This window comes from Giraffa tippelskirchi, chromosome 10, assembly GCF_054371585.1.
Source record: "Giraffa tippelskirchi isolate mGirTip1 chromosome 10, T2T-mGirTip1v1.2.pri, whole genome shotgun sequence".
Taxonomy (NCBI): domain Eukaryota; kingdom Metazoa; phylum Chordata; class Mammalia; order Artiodactyla; family Giraffidae; genus Giraffa; species Giraffa tippelskirchi.
Genome location: NC_137284.1, coordinates 97,520,153 through 97,539,557, shown reverse-complemented (window position 1 = coordinate 97,539,557; position 19,405 = coordinate 97,520,153). Strand labels below are relative to the sequence as shown.

Sequence of the window (19,405 nt, the reverse complement as noted above, 5' to 3'; positions counted from 1 at the left end):
ATACGTCTGGTTTTTGTTCTTTTCTTAACTTTATTTTTCGCCTAAAGCTTCCTTGTATAACAATATATAAACTCACACAAACATGAATAAAGCACCCTTGTTCCATTAGTGACTTGGGTCCCCGTGTCCTTCTTTCCCTCTCTGGCTAGTTCTTTGGAGTGTGGAGACCTGCCGAGATCACTTTCCTGCCTGGGCTTTCAAGACCTCCTTGAGAGGATGCCCTGTGCCTTCGTGAGCAGTACATGCCCTGTTCTAGGGCTTTATTGGTTCTCCACGTGACCCAGGGAATATTAGTCTCTCTCTCTCTTTTGCTTTCTTATCATTGACTCTGGTCTGCCAGCTTCCAGTCCATTAAAGGACCTCCACAACATAGTATATAACAGAATGCATTTGGACAAATATACACATTTTTACTTGTGTAAAAACGCTCTGAAAACTGTTACATGTTCTCATGCTCTTCATCAAGGATAGTTTCTCTTTTTGAATTAGTAGTGCTTTTCCTTTTGATACCCAAATACTTAGAGCCAAAATTTTGATGAAAACATCACAATAATGAATTGTCCATTACTTTCTGAAAGATTCTACTCACTTAGTAATTAACCATTAGTCACTTTTCTGGCCTTTGTCACAGTAATTTTGAGGATTATCACAGGGCTCCACCAGCCTGGAAATGATTCATCCAGTTTGTGCAATTTGTTGGGTGGTTTGATTTGTAGGAGAGTGGGGGTTAAGTAGATCAAACTTTAAGCCATAACCGAGATAGGGGAGACATGCATTACTGGTTACCACCTATGCAGGCAGCCTAGGAAGATTTTTGGCTTTGGGGTTTTTCTTTTTAATATGTATTTGCTTGCATCAGGTCTTAGTTGCAACATGCAGGATCTTTAGTGTGGCATACAAACACTTAGTTGTGGCATGTGGGATCTAGTTCCCTTACCAGTAACAGAACCCAGGCCCTCTGCATTGGGAGTGAAGAGTCTTAGCCATTGGACCACTGGGGAAGTCCCTGGCTTTGTTGTTTGTTTTTTTTTTTCTTTTTTTCAGATGAATATGAGATGATCAGTGTCCCTGTTACCACTAAAATATACTCCTAATTCAGTGAAAAAACAAAAACCAGACAAGATATTCTGTGTGTTAGTTGCTCAGTCATGTCTGACTCTTTGCAACCCCATGAACCGTAGCCTGCCAGGCTCCCCTGTCCATAGGATTCTCCAGGTAAGAGTACTGGAGGGGGTTACCATTCTCTTCTCCAGGGGACCTTCCCCACCCAGGGATTGAACCCGGGCCTCTTGCCTTGCAGGCAGATTCTCTATCATCTGAGCCACGAAGGAAGCCCCAAGACATCCTAAATATGAATAATTTGCTTGATCTTGAACATAGTATTTTTGAACATAGAATGCTAAAAAGTAGAGCAAGCTATAGAATAAAAGAGATGAACTGAAAGACTATCAGGCTGAAGAAAGGAAGAGCACATAGACCCACTGAGGAGATGACTGATTCATTTTCAGGATCTTTAGGTGAGGCAACTTCTTAGTGAAGAGAAGCAACTGAGAAAAGACATGTCTTATTACATGCCTTATTATTTTCATTGCTGTTACGTATGCTTTTTTGATCTCAATTTATCTTGATAAACATAGAATAATCATTAAAAATAAAGCTACTTTATGCTAAATAAAACCATAATCATTTTGACATAAATAATTGGCACATGATGTACAACAGTGGTTTTCAGTTCTGTCTGCACACTGAACATTTAAAAATTACTTATTTCCCCTAAAATCAAATAATGCAGAATTTCTGAGAGTAAAGATAGGTATCTCTTCCCAAGTTATTGTATTGTGCAACCAACACTGAAGACCACTGGTCAACAAGAATATTTATTTCTATGGGAAGAAGAGAAACTGCAGAATTCAAAACTCTTTACAATTTCACTTTCTGTTCCATCCTACATTCCAATAGAAGCACAACCAATCAGTATGATACCCCAATAGGCATATTGTTTCACAGGATTCATTTTCTTATGATGAACAAGTTTAGCTTAACTGCTAGCTAGGAAAAGCCAGCATTGACCCTAGGATTCAGCCAACATAAAATAGAGAAAGCAGTAATCAAAAAAAAAAAAAAAAAAACAAAACTATCTGCACACCCAGCCCCCAGATCTTGTTTTCCAATACCACTCTTCAATTTGAAAAAAAGAACTTCTCTTAGAGAAATGGCTGAGTCTGGGACTGGGGCAGGGAATATACAAGATGAAGCTGGACCATCTTCTAGTAATAGAAAGCAAGAAAACACCAAAACATGCACATACACACAGCCCAGAACACAGTAAGGAGGAATAAGGGAGTGAACTGAAAGAGTTCCCAGTGAACAAAGCTGAAACAATCTGAGCAATAACATAAAGTGGTATTGATTATAATCCAGAATATTTTCTAATCTATAGATTGGTACTAGCATAAATAATTGATTTAATCAATAAAGAAACTGGAGGAGAAAAGACAAATCTCTCATGCAGAAGAATTCCAAATAATTATATAACTACTCCTCCCTTGATGAGGTGGAAAATAACCCCACTCCCTGTGTTCAGAGCATCATGACTTCCTTCCAAAGGGTACAGTTTGGAAAGTGACATGTGTACAATGCTTTATAGATGTGTATAAATCACTGCACATATGTCACAAGTTGGGATCCCTGGGAAACAGCCTCTAAGATGGAGATTATCATGCCAGAGATTTATTTGGCAGTGTCTTTGGAAAAAAACAATGGTGGAACGGAATTGAAGGAAGCAGGGTGGACGGGGAAGAAGTTGATCTGCAGTGCAGTCTTAGTGGAGGTCTCAGCCAACCATCCAGGGAGTTTTGAAACAGAAATGTCCCTCCAGAGTTGTCCTGACTGGGGGGAGGGGGCAGGTCTTTCTGTAACTACACTGAGTAGTCATTGGATGCAAGCCACCCTTGGGAGAAGGTCTTGACCTTGAGAGCAAAGCAGCTCTCCTCTGCTGAGGACATCCGCGGGAGGTGAGGTGGGGGTGGGCAGCAAAATCTAAGGGCTTTTTACTGACCGTGCTCCTAGCACCTGAGACTAGATCCTTTATTCCAGAAAGGGACCAGGCAGCACATCACAGTGTCGCCCACAACATGGTTTATATGTGGTACTTTTCACAGTAAAAAAACATCTTAAAGAAAAGAAAATGGGCAAAGCAGGAAGGCCAGTCTGTAAAAGGGAATCATTTAGGAGTGTTCCAGAATCTTGGACAAGACAGGACAAAGTCAGTAACCTAATGTGATGAGGCAGGATGTGGAAGAAAACTGAACACTGAGTTAGGAGTGTCCATCCATAGAGTAATAAGTGAGTTTTCCACTGGTAGAGGAAAAACAAGTGAATTGGATGTGACTGGGTAACATTACCCAGACTACCATGATTTAACAAACAGTGGAGTCAGCGGAGTGAGTTAGGTTGACAACTCCCAGGAAGCTAATGTTGCAAATTTGGCTTCTGCTTTGTCCCCATGAACTGTAAGGGACAAATGTGGATGAGAACTTTTATTCTGTGTCCAAGAAGATCTGTATTCCTTTGATTATACAACAGAAAGGGATCCAATATGGTAGTGATAGATATGTCAAGGATTCTAGTTTTGAAATAATGCTCATATGATAACAAGAAATCACTTTGTCTTCTACTGCCAATCATCTTGTCACAATAGATGCTATTTATTAGTCCCGTCACTATGAACCAGATACCATTTTAAAGTGCTTTATGAATATTGCATCACTCATTCCACACAACAGCTAAGTGGGTAGGTGCTACAATTATTTTCATTTGATTGATAAGAAAACTAATCACTTAGTGTCTCCAAGAGTGTAATAGGATGATTATTAAATTTAAGCAGCTTGGCCCCAGAGACTGTCTTCTGGCTGAAAACACAACTGCTTCCCAGAGATGGGAAGACATCAACGTAGGTGGTGCTGTTTGTTGTTCAGTTGCTAAGTCACGTCTGACTGTTTGCAACCGCCTGGACTACAGCATGCCAGGCTCCTGTGTCCTCCACTATCTCCTAGAGTTTACTCAAACTCATGTCCACTGAGTTGGTGATGCTATCTAACTCATCTTCTGCCACCCCCCTTCTCCTTTTGCCTTCAATCTTTCCCAGCATCAGGGTCTTTTCCAATGAGTCCACTCTTTGCATCACTTTCCAAAGTATTGGAGCTTCAGCTTCATTATCAGTCCTTCCAATGAATATTCAGGATTGATTTCCTTTAGGATTGACTGGTTTGATCTCCTTGCTGTCCAAGGGACTCTCAAGAGTCTTCTCTGAGAAGCACCACAATTCAAAAGCATCAATTCTTTGGTGCTCAGCCTTTTTTATGGTCCAATTCTCACATCCATACATGACTACTGGAAAAACCATAGCTTTGACTATACAGACCTTTGCCAGCTAAGTGATGTCTCTGCTTTTTAATATGTTGTCTAGATTTGTCATACATTTCTGAGCAAGTGTCTTTTAATTTTATGGCTGCAGTCACCATCCACAGTGATTTTGGAGCCCAAGAAAATAAAATCTGTCACTTCTTCCACTTTTTCTCCTCTTTGCCATGAAGTGATGGGACAAGATTCTATGATCTTTGTTTAATGTTGAGTTTTAAACCAGCTTTTTCACTCTCTTCTTTCACCCTCATCTTTAGTTCCTCTTCAGTTTCTGCCAATAGAGTGGTAGCATCTGCATATCTGCTGTTGTTGATATTTCTTCCATCAGTCTTGATTCCAACTTGTGATTCATCCAGCCCAGCATTTTGCATGATATACTCTGTATATAAGAGGACTCAGTACTGATGAACCTATTTGCAGGGCAGGAATAGAGACTCAGACATAGGGAACAGACTTAGGGACACAACAGGGGAGGAAGAGGGTGAGATGAATTGAGAGAGTAGCTTTGAAATACATACATTACTGTGTGTAAAACAGATAGCTAATGGGAAGTTGCTGTATAGTGTAGGGAGCTCAGCCTGGTGCTCTGTGATAATCTAGAGGTGGGGGGATGGGGTAGGACGTGGGAAAGAGGTTCAAGAGGGAGAGGACGTGTGTGTACTATGACTGATTTATGTTGATGTATGGCAGAAACCAACACAACATTGTAAAACAATTATCCTCAAATTAAAAATCTTTTTTTTTTTTTAAAAAAAAGGGTACTCAGGCTTCCCAGGTGGTGCAGTGGTAAAAAATCCACCTGTCAATGCAGGAGACAAAAGAGACATGGGTTCGACCCCTGGGTTGAGGAGATCCCTGGAGTAGGAAATGGCAACCCACTCCAGTATTCTTGTCTGGAAAATTACATGGACAGAGGAGCCTGGCAGGTTATAGTCCATAGAGTCACAGAGTCAGACACAACTATGGCAAGGACTCTGAGGACCGGAGACAGCCTAACCCTGGCTCTCACTCTGATGCCACAGAAGCCTCCGGGAGCTCCACCCTAAGCCACACACCCTGTTCTGTTCTGCTCCTGTGAGCACAAAAATAAGAAATAATTATGATCATGACCTGAAGTTCTTATTTGAAAATGGGTTGTGAGAGACTAAGTCATATAGTATCAGTAGACAGGAAAGAATGTTTTGAAGATTTCTCAGTTTCTTGGAGAGGCAGCAGAAACTGAGTGAAAAAGAAAGGGGAAGAAAATTTGTTCTCTGAGTCAGAAAATGTCAATACTGGAATAGGAACTTTTTGCTGCTGCTGCTGCTAAGTCGCTTCAGTCGTGTCCAACTCTGTGCGACCGCATAGACGGCAGCCCACCAGGCTCCGCCGTCCCTAGGATTCTCCAGGCAAGAATACTGGAGTGGGTTGCCGTTTCCTTCTCCAGTGCGTGAAAGGGAAAAGTGAAAGTGAAGTCGCTCAGTCGTCTGACTTAGTGACCCCATGGACTGTAGCCTACCAGGCTCCTCCGTCCATGGGATCTTCCAGGCAAGAGTACTGGAGTGGGGTGCCATTGCCTTCTCCGAGGAACTTTTTGAGCTATCCTCATAATAGAGGGTTTAAGAACCAGACTCTAGAGGCAGACTGGCTGGGTCCATGGCCTGACTCCACAACTGAGTAACCAGGGTCCCTGAGCAAGATCCTGAAACTCTGTGCTTGAAGCATGGAAAAGATGGCACCCACCTCACAGCACCACCATGAAAAGCTTATAGAGTTGACCCGGGTCGAGTGTTTAGAACTGGGATTGAGCCAAGTTGTTCTAAGTACCTATGTGCTATTATTATCTCTTCCCGGGTAGCAGAGCATTGTTTGCCTTGACAATTCCATTCCGGTCTTTTTTTTTCTGCAGGAAATCAGGGTGTGGTTCTGGGATCAAAACCATTCAGAGTAACAAAGTGAGTAACCATTCTGTCTGGAAGGAAGGCAAGCATCCAAGGTAAAAAAAAAGGCAGGCTATTTCTATTCTAATTCTAGAATAATCAGGCTAGTTCTAATACCTGGAAACACATCAAAGTTTATAATTTAAAAAACAGAAGACACAATCATATTCTTTGGCCCTCTGGTTCCTTATATGTGAAGTGTGGTGGGGCTTGTGGACTAAATTGGTGGTTCCCAAATTGGCTTCTGCAGAGTCGTCATGGAATTCCTCAGAGATGTTAGAGGCCTCTAGGGTGGTGTGAGCTATGCAGATGAGACCCCAGCTCCTACATCAACAAGAGCAACTCCACTTGCATCTGTTTTACATATGATTATAACTGTAAGAACAAAACACCTGTAGAACCACAGTCCCTTGACTAAAAATATAATCAAGTTCTTCCCAGAATAAGAGCTTCAAACCGCTTTTTTTTTGTAATTAAGGGAGCAGCCATTAAAATATTATATTCTTTTCTTTAATTCATAACAAATCCAAATGAGCATAATTTGGAAAGCAGCGGGAGGGGAATGAAACTGAATTAATTCCTGTGCTGCATGTTAACGTTGTTGTTCAGTCACCCAATCATGTACGACTCTTTGCGACCCCATGGACTGCAGCAGGCCAGGCATCCCTGTCCCTCACCATCTCCCAGAGTTTGCCCAAATTCACGTTCATTACATCAGTGATGTCCAGCCATCTCATCCTCTGATGTCCTCTTCTTCTGCCCTTGACCTTTCCCAGCATCAAGGACTTTTCCAATGAGTTGTCTCTTCTAATCAGATGATCAAAGTACTGGAGTTTCAACTTCAGCATCAGTCCTCCCAATGATATATTCAGGATTGATCTCCCTTAAGATTGTCTGGTTTGATCTCCTTCCTGTCCAAGGAAGAGTATTAACGTAGTGCCACAGAAAGGGAGATGCTTTACAAATTTAAGGCAGTTGGAAAATACTTTTATCCTTCTTAGAAATTTTGACAGCTCAGTGTCTGAGAAGTACTTTTCTCATGGCAGATGTGTGTGGTTGGTCGAACAGGCAGGCCCACAAGGGATGACTTACACATTACACACAGTAGGCACAATGCCTAGGGCCCATAGCACTTTTAGGGCCTCACTGAAATGTTTTCATTTTCATCTCTCTTTTTAAAAAAAAATTATTTATTTATTTTTGGCTGTGATGGGTCTTCTTTGCTGTGTGAGGGCTTTCCCTAGTTGTGGCAAGCGGAGAATATTTTCTAGCTGTGGTGCTCAGGCTTCTCATTGCAGTGGCTTCCCTTGTCGTGGAGCACAGGCCCTAGAGTGGCCAGGCTTCAGTAGTTGCAGCTTGAAAGCTCAGTAGTTGTAGCGCTTAGGCTTAGTTACCCTGTGGCATGTGGAATCTTCCAGGGCCAGGGATTGAACTGGGTCCGCTGCATTGGCAGGCAAATTCTTAACCACTGGACCACCAGGAAAGTCCTCATTTTCATTTCTTTTAAAATCAATAGAAAAACATATGTACATTATTATTGTTGATCTTACACAAGTAGACTCCCAGGTATTTCTTCAGTAAAGATGGGTTTATTCAGAATCAGCAGAGAATTGCATTTTCGTGAGTCACATGCCAGTTTCCAAAAGGCAACGGAAAGAAAGTGCTTTATGGACAGGAAAAGGGAGCTGGGAAGGCTAGAGGAAACACAGGGTCCTCAGCTTTTCATTGGCTGAGTCCTTCCCAGGAACAAAGAGGGGGCTTTCTTCTTCCTGCTGGACTCAGCTATGTCAAGGGTGTGAGAGCTCCCCCTTCTGGTTTCTCAACAGTATTTGAGGTTTCTGCTTACTCATTTTACATTATGTAATGTAAATTTAGCCTAGACAATATTCATCTTTGTACCAATACAATCATAAAATGTCAACATTTTTATGGAGGAAGGTGTCCGCAAAGCAAACATGCGTGTAGCCTATTAATATCATAATGCAGCCCTGATGCCTATAGCTCAGAGCAACAGGTCGCAAGGAGGACAAGATGTGCAGAGCCTCAGCCCAGCCCAGAGTCCTCTTGAAGGGCTAGACCCCCTTGTCATGGAACTTGATCATGGTGGCAGTCTTCCCTGTTTGTTCTGTGAATCTCTTGCCTAGCATGTTACGAGAACCTTCCTATTCAAACAGGAATGGGAAATCAACAGGAATACCATCACCTGGGGACTTGGGAGAAACGAAAGCTCTCAAGTCCATACCAAGACCGAGTGCATCAGAACCTGCATCTTCACAAGATTCTGGGTGAGTTATAAACACATTGAAATTTTTGAAGCACAGGACAAGGCCAGATGATTCAATTATAGGGAACAGAGGAATTCAGAGAGAAAAGTCTCACCCTGGAGCGAGATGAGTGTCTGAGAATCACCGGTAATTTCCTTATAGGAAAGGAGCGGCACAGGTAGAGGTAATTCTGAGGGCAGGGGAGCCAGGAAGGAAGGGGAGTGGAATTCAAGGGCATCTTTCAGAGAGGTTTTGCCTTTATGGTGCTTTCCCCACTGGACTCCAGAAAAGGCTCTTTAACTCCTTCTGTCTGTGTGGAAAGTCGGAACACCTGACCACCCAGCATGTCGGTGCTTCAGAGGGTGAAGGCAAAGCACGGTAGAATCAACAGTTAACTTCACCGCATTCTCCTCGTTGACCTGGGCCCAGGAGAGGGCACCACATCTCACCAGGGCCTGTGCCCAGAGCTTCCTGAAGGTGACCGGTAGCAAAGGGAGCTGTGGTTCAGGTGGAGTCAGAATTGAGACAAAAGATCAAGAGGCACCAAAGAACTTTGCTTCAAGCACAGATGGTTAGAGCATCCCCCTAACCATCTTAACAGACATGTAAGACCAAAACGTCTGTTTTCCCACTGCGATCTAGACAAAGGGGAGGTAGACACTAGCCGGTAGATTATATTAGGTTTCATTTAAGTTTTCTTCTTGAAGAATGGTTGCATTGTTTTAAAATGTTCCAAAGCTTTCTAAAGGGAATGAACTCAAATTCCCTCCAGCTATAACGTGGCCTTTTCCAGCCCTACTCCCCTCTGACTGGGAAGGTTTGGGAGCACTAGTCACCACCTTCCGCTCTCCAGCTTCTGAAAGTGAAAGTGAAAGTCACACAGTTGTGTCTTACTGTTTGTGATGGAATTCTCTAGGCCGGAATACTGGAGTGGGTAGCCTTTCCCTTCTCCAGGGGATCTTCCCAACCCAGGTCTCCCACATTGCAAGCGGATTCTTTACTAGCTGACCAGTTGAAAAAATGTACACAGGGAGCCTGAAGATAATAAAAGGACAATACAAATTTTATCACTGGTGTTGCTGAATAGGGAAATAAAAACATATTTCCATACCCCTATAAGTGGCACTCCAACGCTGTTTGAAACCTATTCAAGTCATCAACTCACCTCCATTAACAACTTTTAGAAATCAGCCAATCGGTTTTAATCCCTTTATTGAAAGTCAGCCAATCATAGACCCACCTCAGTAAATACACCACAGCTGCAGCCAATCAACAGCCACAACCAAGTAACCAGACTTCCGCAGACAATGTCTTTACTCTAAACTTCTGCAAAGCCACTGATCTCCCAACTCTGCACTTACTGTGTAAAACACCAGCAGTCTGCTTAGAGAGACTCTGCCTCCTTTACTAGGATTAGCAATTAACTCACTTTTATTGTTTTATTACAATTATTGAAAGAGACTCACATCAGCCTTTGACACCTTGAAGGTAAGAATTTGTAAGACTGCAGTGTCCCCAACCAGTTGCAGGTAGAGAAGTTTAGTCAGCTAACTACATAGACAAAAAAGCTGTAGCAGAGCCTAGCATTCTTACCAATGTGTATATCAGCTAGAGGAAGAGAATGAAAACTTGGTTTTCACTGTCCAGCTGTCCACAGAGTGAGCTGTCTTCTGAACTGTTTCTATTTCACCAAAAGTTATTAGTTACCTTCTCAGGTGAATGAGCACAGAAAAGAGGGAAAATGAGAGGATGAAGAGAGGAGGCAGAAATAGTACAGTAGATCCCATAGATTGGAGCAAGTTCCATTCTGAGAGCCTGTTCATAAGTTCAGATTGTTCCTAAGGCCAACAAAGTTAGCCTAGGTACCAACTAACACAAATGGCTATATAGTACTGGACTATAATAGATTTACAATACTTTTCACACAAATAATACATAAAAAACAAATACAAAAATAAATAAAATGTTTTTAATCTTACTGTATAGTACCTTGAAAAGTACAGTAGTACAGTACAATGGTTGGCAAGCAGGGGCTGGCACTGAATGAACAGACAAGAAGAGTTACTGATTGGGAGAGGAGGTGGGAGATGGTACAGCTGAAGGATCATCAACAATGGGAGTTGGATGACAAGCTGCAATTTCACTCATGCTTTATGTTGATGGCACAGGTTCTGATTTCTTCCTGGATTCATTTCTGTCTACCCTCTTGCTTCTGGACATCCTGGGCTTGAAATAAAGATACTGTACTACTGTAGTCTAGAGCACTGTACAGTGAAGTATACAAAAGCACAGCCTCCTGTGGAGGATTCACACATGTGACAATGTATGCCAGACACGTCAGCTAATGTGAGTGGACATGCAAATACACATTTGCATCTTTGAAAGTTCACAATTTGAGGGTTCCTATTTAGAGGACTTACTGTACTCCAAAACTATTTCTTCCTGAGATTGGAGGCTAATCTCTTCACAGAAACAGGAAGAAGTGAGAATAAAATTTCCCCCTAAACATTCTCTGTATTAACAGCTTTGCAAACTGTTTATGGTCAAAAGATATAAATAAAATGATTGAGAAACACTTATAGGACAAAATAGTCTGAGAAAGACAATCCTATTGGGGATAAGATGGTGAGAAAAGATTTCATAGAGAAAATAGAATTTGAAATGATCTGGGAAAGATGGATTAAATTAGTCAAATGTGATCAGGTGTTTATCAAGCACAGCTGTGTCAGGAAGTGGGTGCTAGGATGTATAAACAAAGATAAGTAAGTCACTATCTCTTGAAAACTTACCATAAAAAAATAATTTGGGCTTCATTAAAATTAAGATTTTCTAATCATTAAAAGACACTATCATGAGAGTAAAAGGACAAGCCACAGACTGATGGAGATATTAGCAATGAATGTATCTAACAACTACAAATGTACCTCCATAAAGAATGAGTAAATAAATTGTGGTATGTTGATAAAATGGAATTTATTGTTGTTGCTAAGTCATGTCTGACTCTTTTGCGACCCCATGGACTATAACCCGCCAGGCTCCTCTCTCCACGGGATTTTCCAGGCAACACTACTGGAGTGCATTGCCATTTCCTCCTCCAGGGGATCTTCCTGACCCTGGGACTGAACCCTAGTCTCCTACATCTCTTGCACTGCAGGCAGGTTATTTACCACTGAGACACCAGGGAAGCCAAAAACCACAATCATTAACAGTAAAAATGAGAAGAAAGAAATGACACTGGGGGACTCAAGGATAATGAACAACATAATTTGAATTTCCAACAGAGTGAAGAAACAAAGGCTACTACTGTACATCAGTTTCAAGATTTACATCTTTAGGACAGTAACAGTCACCACCACCACTGGGAACTTGGAAACAAGAAACCTTACTGAGCAACTGGGAAGGAACTTTTTTTTTCTGTTTTGGAGCATGTGATTTCCTAATTTATAATTGTTGTTGTTTAGTCACTAAGTCGGGTCCGACTCTGCGACCACATGGACTGCAGCATGCCAGGCTTCCCTGTCCACTGTCTCCTGGAGTTTGCTTAAACTCATGTCCATTGAGTCAATGATGCCATCCAACCATCTCATCCCCTGTTGCTCCCTTCTCCTCTTGCCCTCAATCTTCCCCAGCATCAAGGTCTTTTCCAATGAGTCAGCTCTTTGCATCAAGTGGCCCAAGTATTGGAGCTTCAGCTTCAGCAAGTCTTCCAATAAACATTCAGGGTTGACTTCCTTTAGGATTGATTGGTTTGACCTCCTTGCAGTCCAAGGGACTCTCAAGAGTCTTCTCCAGCACTGCAATTTGAAAGTATCAATTCTTCTGCACTCAGCTTTCTTTATAGTCCAACTATCACATTCATACATGACTACTGGAAAAACCATAGCTTTGGCTATACAGACCTTTGTCGGCAAAGTGATCTCTCCGCTTTTTAATACGCTATCTTAGGTTTGTCTTAGCTTTTATTCCAAGGAGCAAGCATCTTTTAATTTCGTGGCTGCAGTCACCATCCTCAGTGATTTTGGAGCCCAAGAAAATATAGTCTGTCACCATTTCCATTTGTTCCCCATCTGTTTGCCATGAAGTGATGGGACCAGATGCCATGATCTTAGTTTTTTGAATGTTGAGTTTTAAGTCAGTTTTTCACTCTCCTCTTTCACTTTCATCAAGAGGCTCTTTAGTTCTTCTTTGCTTTCTGCCATTATGGTGTTATCATCTGCATATCTGAGATTATTGATATTTCTCCCAGCAATCTTGATTCAAGCTTGAGCTTTATCCAGCCCGGCATTTTGCTTGATTAAAGTTAAATAAACAGGGTGACAATACACAGCCTTGATGTACTACTTTCCCAATTTTGAACCAGTCTGTTATTTCATGTCCAGTTCTAACTGTTGCTTCTTGACCTGCATGCAGGTTTCTCAGTGACTAAACAACAATAGGTAACCAAATAGGGATTGGCTACCAGGGTAACCAACCTTGTGACTGGGGAGTTGGAACTTTCAGCCCTACCTCTGGCAGGGCTGGAGATTGAGTTTGGTCACCATTGGCCAATGATTTAATTAGTCGTGCCTGAGTATTGAAGCCTCCATTAAAAATCCAAAATAATGTCAGAGTTTGGAGAGTTTGTCATTCTGGTGCACCAGAACACAACCACAGGCCTTGGTGCCAGGCCCCAAACCCCGCAGGGACAGAGCTCCTTTGTTGGGACCTCAGCCTGGCTGTTGATTTTTATTCTTTAATACCCTTTGTAATGAATCAGTAATCTAATGAGTACGCTGGTTTCCTGAGTTAGTCTACAAATTAGTTGAACCCCAGGAGAGGGTCATGGTAACCTCTAATTTATAGTCAGTGAGTCAGAACCACAAATAAAAACCTGAAGTTGTGATTGGCATCTGAAGTGCGGGGTAGACTGAGTCCTTAACCTGTGGAATCTGACGCAATCTCTGGGTAGGTAGCGTCAGAACTGAGTTAAATGGTGGGACACCCAGCCATTGAAGAATTTACTGGTAGTGTGGAGAAATAACTCACTCATTGGAATTGGTTGTCAGAATCATGGAGAGTAAGCCTAGGATATCCAGGAGGAAGTGCTTTAAAAACAGGAGAAAATATAAATTTGAGAGACAGCATAGGAGTTTTAGATAGAGCCTGGAAAAAGGACTAGAGCAGAGGTATGGGGAAGGCATTCAGGACTGGCTAAGGGGATGGTCAGAGCTTTACCTGCAACTGGGACTAGATGCCTTCCTTGGGACTGCTTTCCTAAATGAAGGAACATTTTTCCAGTTACACTTAATAAAATTTATAATATAACAAGTACATATACATTTAGTTGTGGAAATTAAGTAAGACTTTTTCTAGATCAATCGGTTTCATACTTTTGTTTACAAAGAACTATTTCTGGGTGAAGTTAAGAAAAAACATCTAATACGATTCTATTGTTTATTTGCTTGACACTTCGGTGTGTTCCTGAGCCTTTGTCCTAGGGTGGTTTGTAAATGCTAAAAGAAGAATCTAAGTTTTTCAAGTTTATCTTATGAGAGAATTCTTTATTCTTGGAGCACTGATAACATCTCCTGGAACCAAGGTTTTGCTGAATCACTTGGAAATCACTGATCAAGATTAGGGTACTAGACCTGCATCAGAGTCAGTGAGGTGCTTCTGAAGGCAGATGCCTGCACTCCACCCAGGACCTGAAGAATCTGTCTTTAGCAGGCTCCCTCAGGTAATTCTAAATTGAAGTCAGCTTTGGAAACACCTGGTCTAGATAATTTCTAAGGCTTCTTAAAAGACAAAATAAAATGTTTGGGAAAGGAGAATTTGGAAGGAGAAAAGGTTGTCAGAAATGTGTTTAGTACCAAACAAGCAAGATGAGGGATATCATTGAATGTTGACTAAGACAAGGTCGAAGTTACTTTATGGCAAATTTGGTTCATGTAAACTGAATTCTACCCATTTCTCCAATACTTTTGTTTCTCCTACACTCCTATCTGTTCACCCTTCCTCTTATACAGAAAGCTATGAGAGAAAATTGCTTAAAACTATTAAAGAATAAGCCAGAAGTGACCCATTTCTTCCCTTTGTATTTCTTTCTCTCTTCCTGCTCCCCATCCACTTGGCTGGCTCCTTTTCAACCATCAGACCTCAGCTCAAATGCCATTCTTCAGAGAAGTTGAGGAATTGGTTACCTGTGTGGACTCTTCTAGTTACATCTTGTTCCACTGTTTATTTTCCTTTATGGCACTCTTCAAGAAAATTATTTTTAAAAAATAGACTCCAAAATACAACTGGATATTCTCTCAAATGCTTGACCAATTCTTCATTGTAGTCATCATCTTGCTGCCAATGCTCCACCACCATCCTTCACCTTGCATCTTGGATTTGTGTACAGACACCTTTGCCAAGACTTGCGAATGGATTTCTGGGTCTCTGGGATTTGTGTCAAGCTAGAGTTAAAGACCTTTCAGGCTGCTGGTACTTTGACTGCACTGGTCTCCTATAACTAGGGAGATTATGGTCCCCCTGCAGTCTCCCTTTTCTGTGAGCCACAGAGGGGAAAAAAACATCTGCCTTTTCCCCTTTCTGTTTGATCTTCTTTCCCCTCTGTAGCCATAGTGTCTCATACCCCAGGCTCCAGCCTCCTCCTACCCAGTCAAAGAAAGCCTCAGAAGGCCTTTCTTTTCTCCCAGTAGGCTCTGGACTCTAGTGAAAACAATTCTGAATTTGCAATTATATATATATATATAGAGAGAGAGAGAGAAGTTCTGAGAACACAGAATCTCAGCTTCCTCAGCCTTCTCTGTTTACCTCACAATCAGATTTTATATATAAGGATAAGCACCTTATATATAAAATATATATTATATATATAAATAATATAAAATATAATATATATAAAATGCAGAATAATTCTTATGAAATATAACCTCATTTGTGATTTGTAAGGGTAGAAACATGATCTTTTGTTCCCATCTCAGATCCACTGAGTTTGCCTGCTTGATTTGCATGCAAAATTGAGTTGCAGTAAATTCTTCCAAGCCTGTCCAGGCAAACCACTGGCTTGGTCCTCGGATCAGTACCCACTACACGTCCAAACTGCAAGATACTTCACCTCAGTGGAGCTATTGCCTTGATTTATAATGTTTAGTCTGACATCAGTATGAGTTTCATAACTTTTTAATATGTTCTTACTTCACTCAGTTCAGTTCAGTTCAGTTCAGTCCCTCAGTTGTGTCCGACTCTTTGCAACCCCATGAACTGCAACACATCAGGCCTCCCTGTCCATCACAAACCCTGTCCATCACCAACTCCCAGAGTTTACTCAAACTCATGTCCATTGAGTCAGTGATGCCATCCAGCCATCTCATCCTCTGTCGTCCCCTTCTCCTCCCGCCTTCAGTCTTTCCCAGCATCAGGGTCTTTTCAAATGAGTCAGCTCTTCACATCAGGTGGCCAAAGTACTGGAGTTTCAGCTTCAACATCAGTCCTTCCAATGAACACCCAGGACTGATCTCCTTTAGGATAGACTGGTTGGATCTCCTTGCAGTCCAAGGGACTCTCAAGAGTCTTCTCCAACACCACAGTTCAAAAGCATCAATTCTTCCACTCTCAGCTTTCTTTATAGTCCAACTCTCACATCCATACATGCCTACTGGAAAAACCATAGTCTTGATTAGACGGACCTTTGTTGACAAAGTCTTACTTCACTAAAAATTAACAAAAATAAATTGAGTATTTTGCTTAAGTAAAAGATTGGAACATTCCAGGGTTTACACATCTCTAGTTATGTATGTAATCAAGTATGTTTTTCTTTCTTTTGCAGTCATCACCATCTCCTCAAGAGAAGTCAATGTGAACCTCAAGGGCTCTCTTTAGTTCTAGAATAGGATGGCTAGGGGTAAGAGAAGATTAACTTGATTAAAATGTGCCTTTCAATTTTGTACATTCTTTGGGCAGTCTTTACCTCCCACGAGTACTGGATTTAATCAGGAAACTCATCATTATGAATTGCTTTAACAGAATGGTATTATAAAATAAAAGACATACTACTACATTTTGAAGAATAGGCCTTGTCTGTAACTTTAAAAAGCCACTGCTAACCAGAAAGGGACTATGTAGTTGATTATTATCCAAGATGAAAATCATTGTTATCATTTATCAGTGAAAGGAAATTCCTAGATGTGATCGTAATAGGGCTCCTAGGTTCCTAAAATATATATTTAATATATATATATATAATATACATATTCTATTTATTTTATTTATCAAACCAGTTGGTTTCTGTGGTTATGGAGGCCAAGAAGTCTCACAATCTGCTGATCTGCCAGGCGTAAGCCAGAGAACCAGGAAAGCCGATGGTGTAGTTATTCAGCCTGCATGCCTGAGAAGGGGAAGAGAGGCAATGATTAAGTCTCTGAGTCTGAATGCCCAAAGATCAGGAGCACCAGTGTGTCAGGGCAGAAAAAGATGGATGTCTCAGCTTAATCAGAGAAAATGAATTTGCCCTTCTACCTTTTGGTTCTGTTCAGTTCCTCAGTGAATTAGATGCTGTCCGCCTGCACTGGGGGATTTTTACTCAGTCTACTGCTTCAAATGCTAATGTCCCAGAAACACTTCACAGACACACCCAGAAATAATGTTTATCAGCTATCTGGCCAGAAAAAGCGTCCTGAGAGTAGACAGGGAGGCCACATGGAATGAGATCTTTTCCCCAGAAGAGATGACAGGTACTCCTTGCAAGCTTGAACTGGAGACACAAAGAGTATTAACCAATGGAATTGTGTGAGGGAGCAAAATCTTTGTGTAACCAGAAACCCCTCAGGGAAGTGGAGACCAGTAAGTGGCACTTATCTTCCAACCACATCCCCTCTGGCTCTTTTTTTTTTTTTTTGCTTTTTCAGACACCTAGGGTGGGAAGGCATATGGCTAAATAATCTTTCCCACCTTAATGAATAGTACCCGTGTTCACCTAGTTGATCAGATCAGAAACCTCAGTCACTTTTGACAACTGACTTTGTCACTTTTGACAATTCTTTCTTTACTCCCCAACTTTAATCCATCAACAAATGTGTCCTCTAAAATATCATTTGATATATATCTCTCCATCTTTATTACCTTTTCCCCTTTTCCCCCTAAGACTTTAGGTCTTTCCTGATCTTGGACAATAACCTTTTCACTGGCCTCCCTCCATCTACTTTTGCCATTTCCAACCCATGTTCCACATAGTATCTGGAATAGGTAACTCCCCTACTAAAATTTTCATTGCCCTTAGAGAAAGTCCACAAGTTTTTTTCATCATTGCTTAAAAGGCCCTCTGTGATCTGGCCCTTGTTCATCCCTCCAGCTTCATTCAGCAACATTTCCCCTAGTTTACATGGCTCTAGACACACAGCCCTTGTCTTTCAGTTCCTCAAACTCACCAAATGTATCCAACATATGTTTTCTTGGCCTGGAGATTCTTTCCTCAGTTCTTATCTTATCATTCCTCTTTACTCTTAAGGTATCAGTTTTATTGAATCAATAATTCAATAAATCAAAGTATCTACTCTGACCCATGTTCTGTGATAGGCATTGTGAATGCAATAGAAGGCAAGACAGACCTGGAGCCTATTCCACAAAGCTTGTAATTTAGGTGAGGGAAGTGGGCACCAACAAAGAGCATCCAGAGAAATGTAAAATAGCTCCGTGGTGCTGGGAGATCCTATGATGGGTGATTTGACCTCGTCAGAAAGGTCAGAAGACAGAAAAAACAACTGAGTAGAAATCTGAAGAAGGATATCATCAAAGAAAAAAAGGGGGGTTACAAGCAGAGCAAGTTATACATGCAGAGGCCCAGTAGAAGAGTAATTGTGGGACTTACAAAGAACCAAAAGAAAGCCAGTGTGGTGAAGCTGAGAGGAGGGAACTATGGTAAGACATGAGCTAGAGATGTCAAGGCATGCAAGACAGAGGCAAATGACTCTGCCACTCAGGGACTGGGCAGATAATGTGAAATTGCAAGAGGGAGGAGCAGAACCTATGAGAAAATGAAGACTATACACCTTGCTTCTAACAGATTTGTATTTTGCAAAATGCAGTGTTTTGCAAAACTAAAAAAGAAATCAAAAACGAAACTGGATAATATCCTCATGTGATAAGATATTATACCCCTGCAACAAAAACAAGATGCTCTTTCCAGCTGCAGTGTAGTGAGTGGATTGGAAGTTCTAGGTATGTTGGTAAAGTTCACACATTTACCTAGTTCTTCCTCCCTGACAAAACCTCACTAAAATAAATTTTTAAAATTAATAAACATACAACAATTGGAGGGAAAAAAGGAAAGGATATAAAAGGCCAGGAATTTTGAGGCTGGAAAGCATATGGACAATTGCAGCAGATTTAAGGAACTCAAAAAGCCAAATCCTAAACTAGTGATGGCAAAACCCACAAACGAACCTCATTTGTACCCACAAAATCCTCAAGGGTCCATGACTTCGATAGCTCCAAGCCCTTCTGAAAATCAGAAGGACTAGATGAAGACTATATAAGAATCAGGTAGATCCTTGGGTCCCCTCTCCTACTCTGCATTGCTCAGCCACTGCCCCTTCCCCACACCAGCAGAAGCCTGAAAGTTTATTCGCTGAAGACTGTAAATTAAAGGGATTCTGGACTGGTGGATACCAAACATAGTTAAAGGTTAAGATATTATGCCAAAATTAGGAATTAAAGGAACTTCTGGATGGCAAAACACCCAGCCTTTTTCCTCTACTTGGCTTCTGGAATACTATAAGCCACGCCTTTCCTCTTCTGGCAGAAGATTAGAAGAGTCTG

General features: G+C 41.4%; 2 long non-coding RNA genes across 2 annotated transcripts in view; one reads left to right on the top strand and one right to left on the bottom strand.

Moving 5' to 3' along the window:
- Positions 1-16,645, top strand: part of LOC145524847 (uncharacterized) — a 40,922-nt gene extending 24,277 nt beyond the window's left edge. The window contains exons 5-7 of the long non-coding RNA XR_014067882.1: positions 6,311-6,397; positions 8,516-8,626; positions 16,419-16,645. This is a non-coding gene — a long non-coding RNA (uncharacterized LOC145524847). The remainder of the gene's footprint in view (positions 1-6,310; positions 6,398-8,515; positions 8,627-16,418) is intronic.
- Positions 9,646-15,304, bottom strand: LOC145524848 (uncharacterized). Its single transcript, XR_014067883.1, has 2 exons — positions 14,785-15,304; positions 9,646-13,858 (listed from the first exon to the last, which is right to left on the bottom strand). It is a non-coding gene; the product is annotated as an uncharacterized LOC145524848 (long non-coding RNA).
- Positions 16,646-19,405: the final 2,760 nt, after the last annotated feature.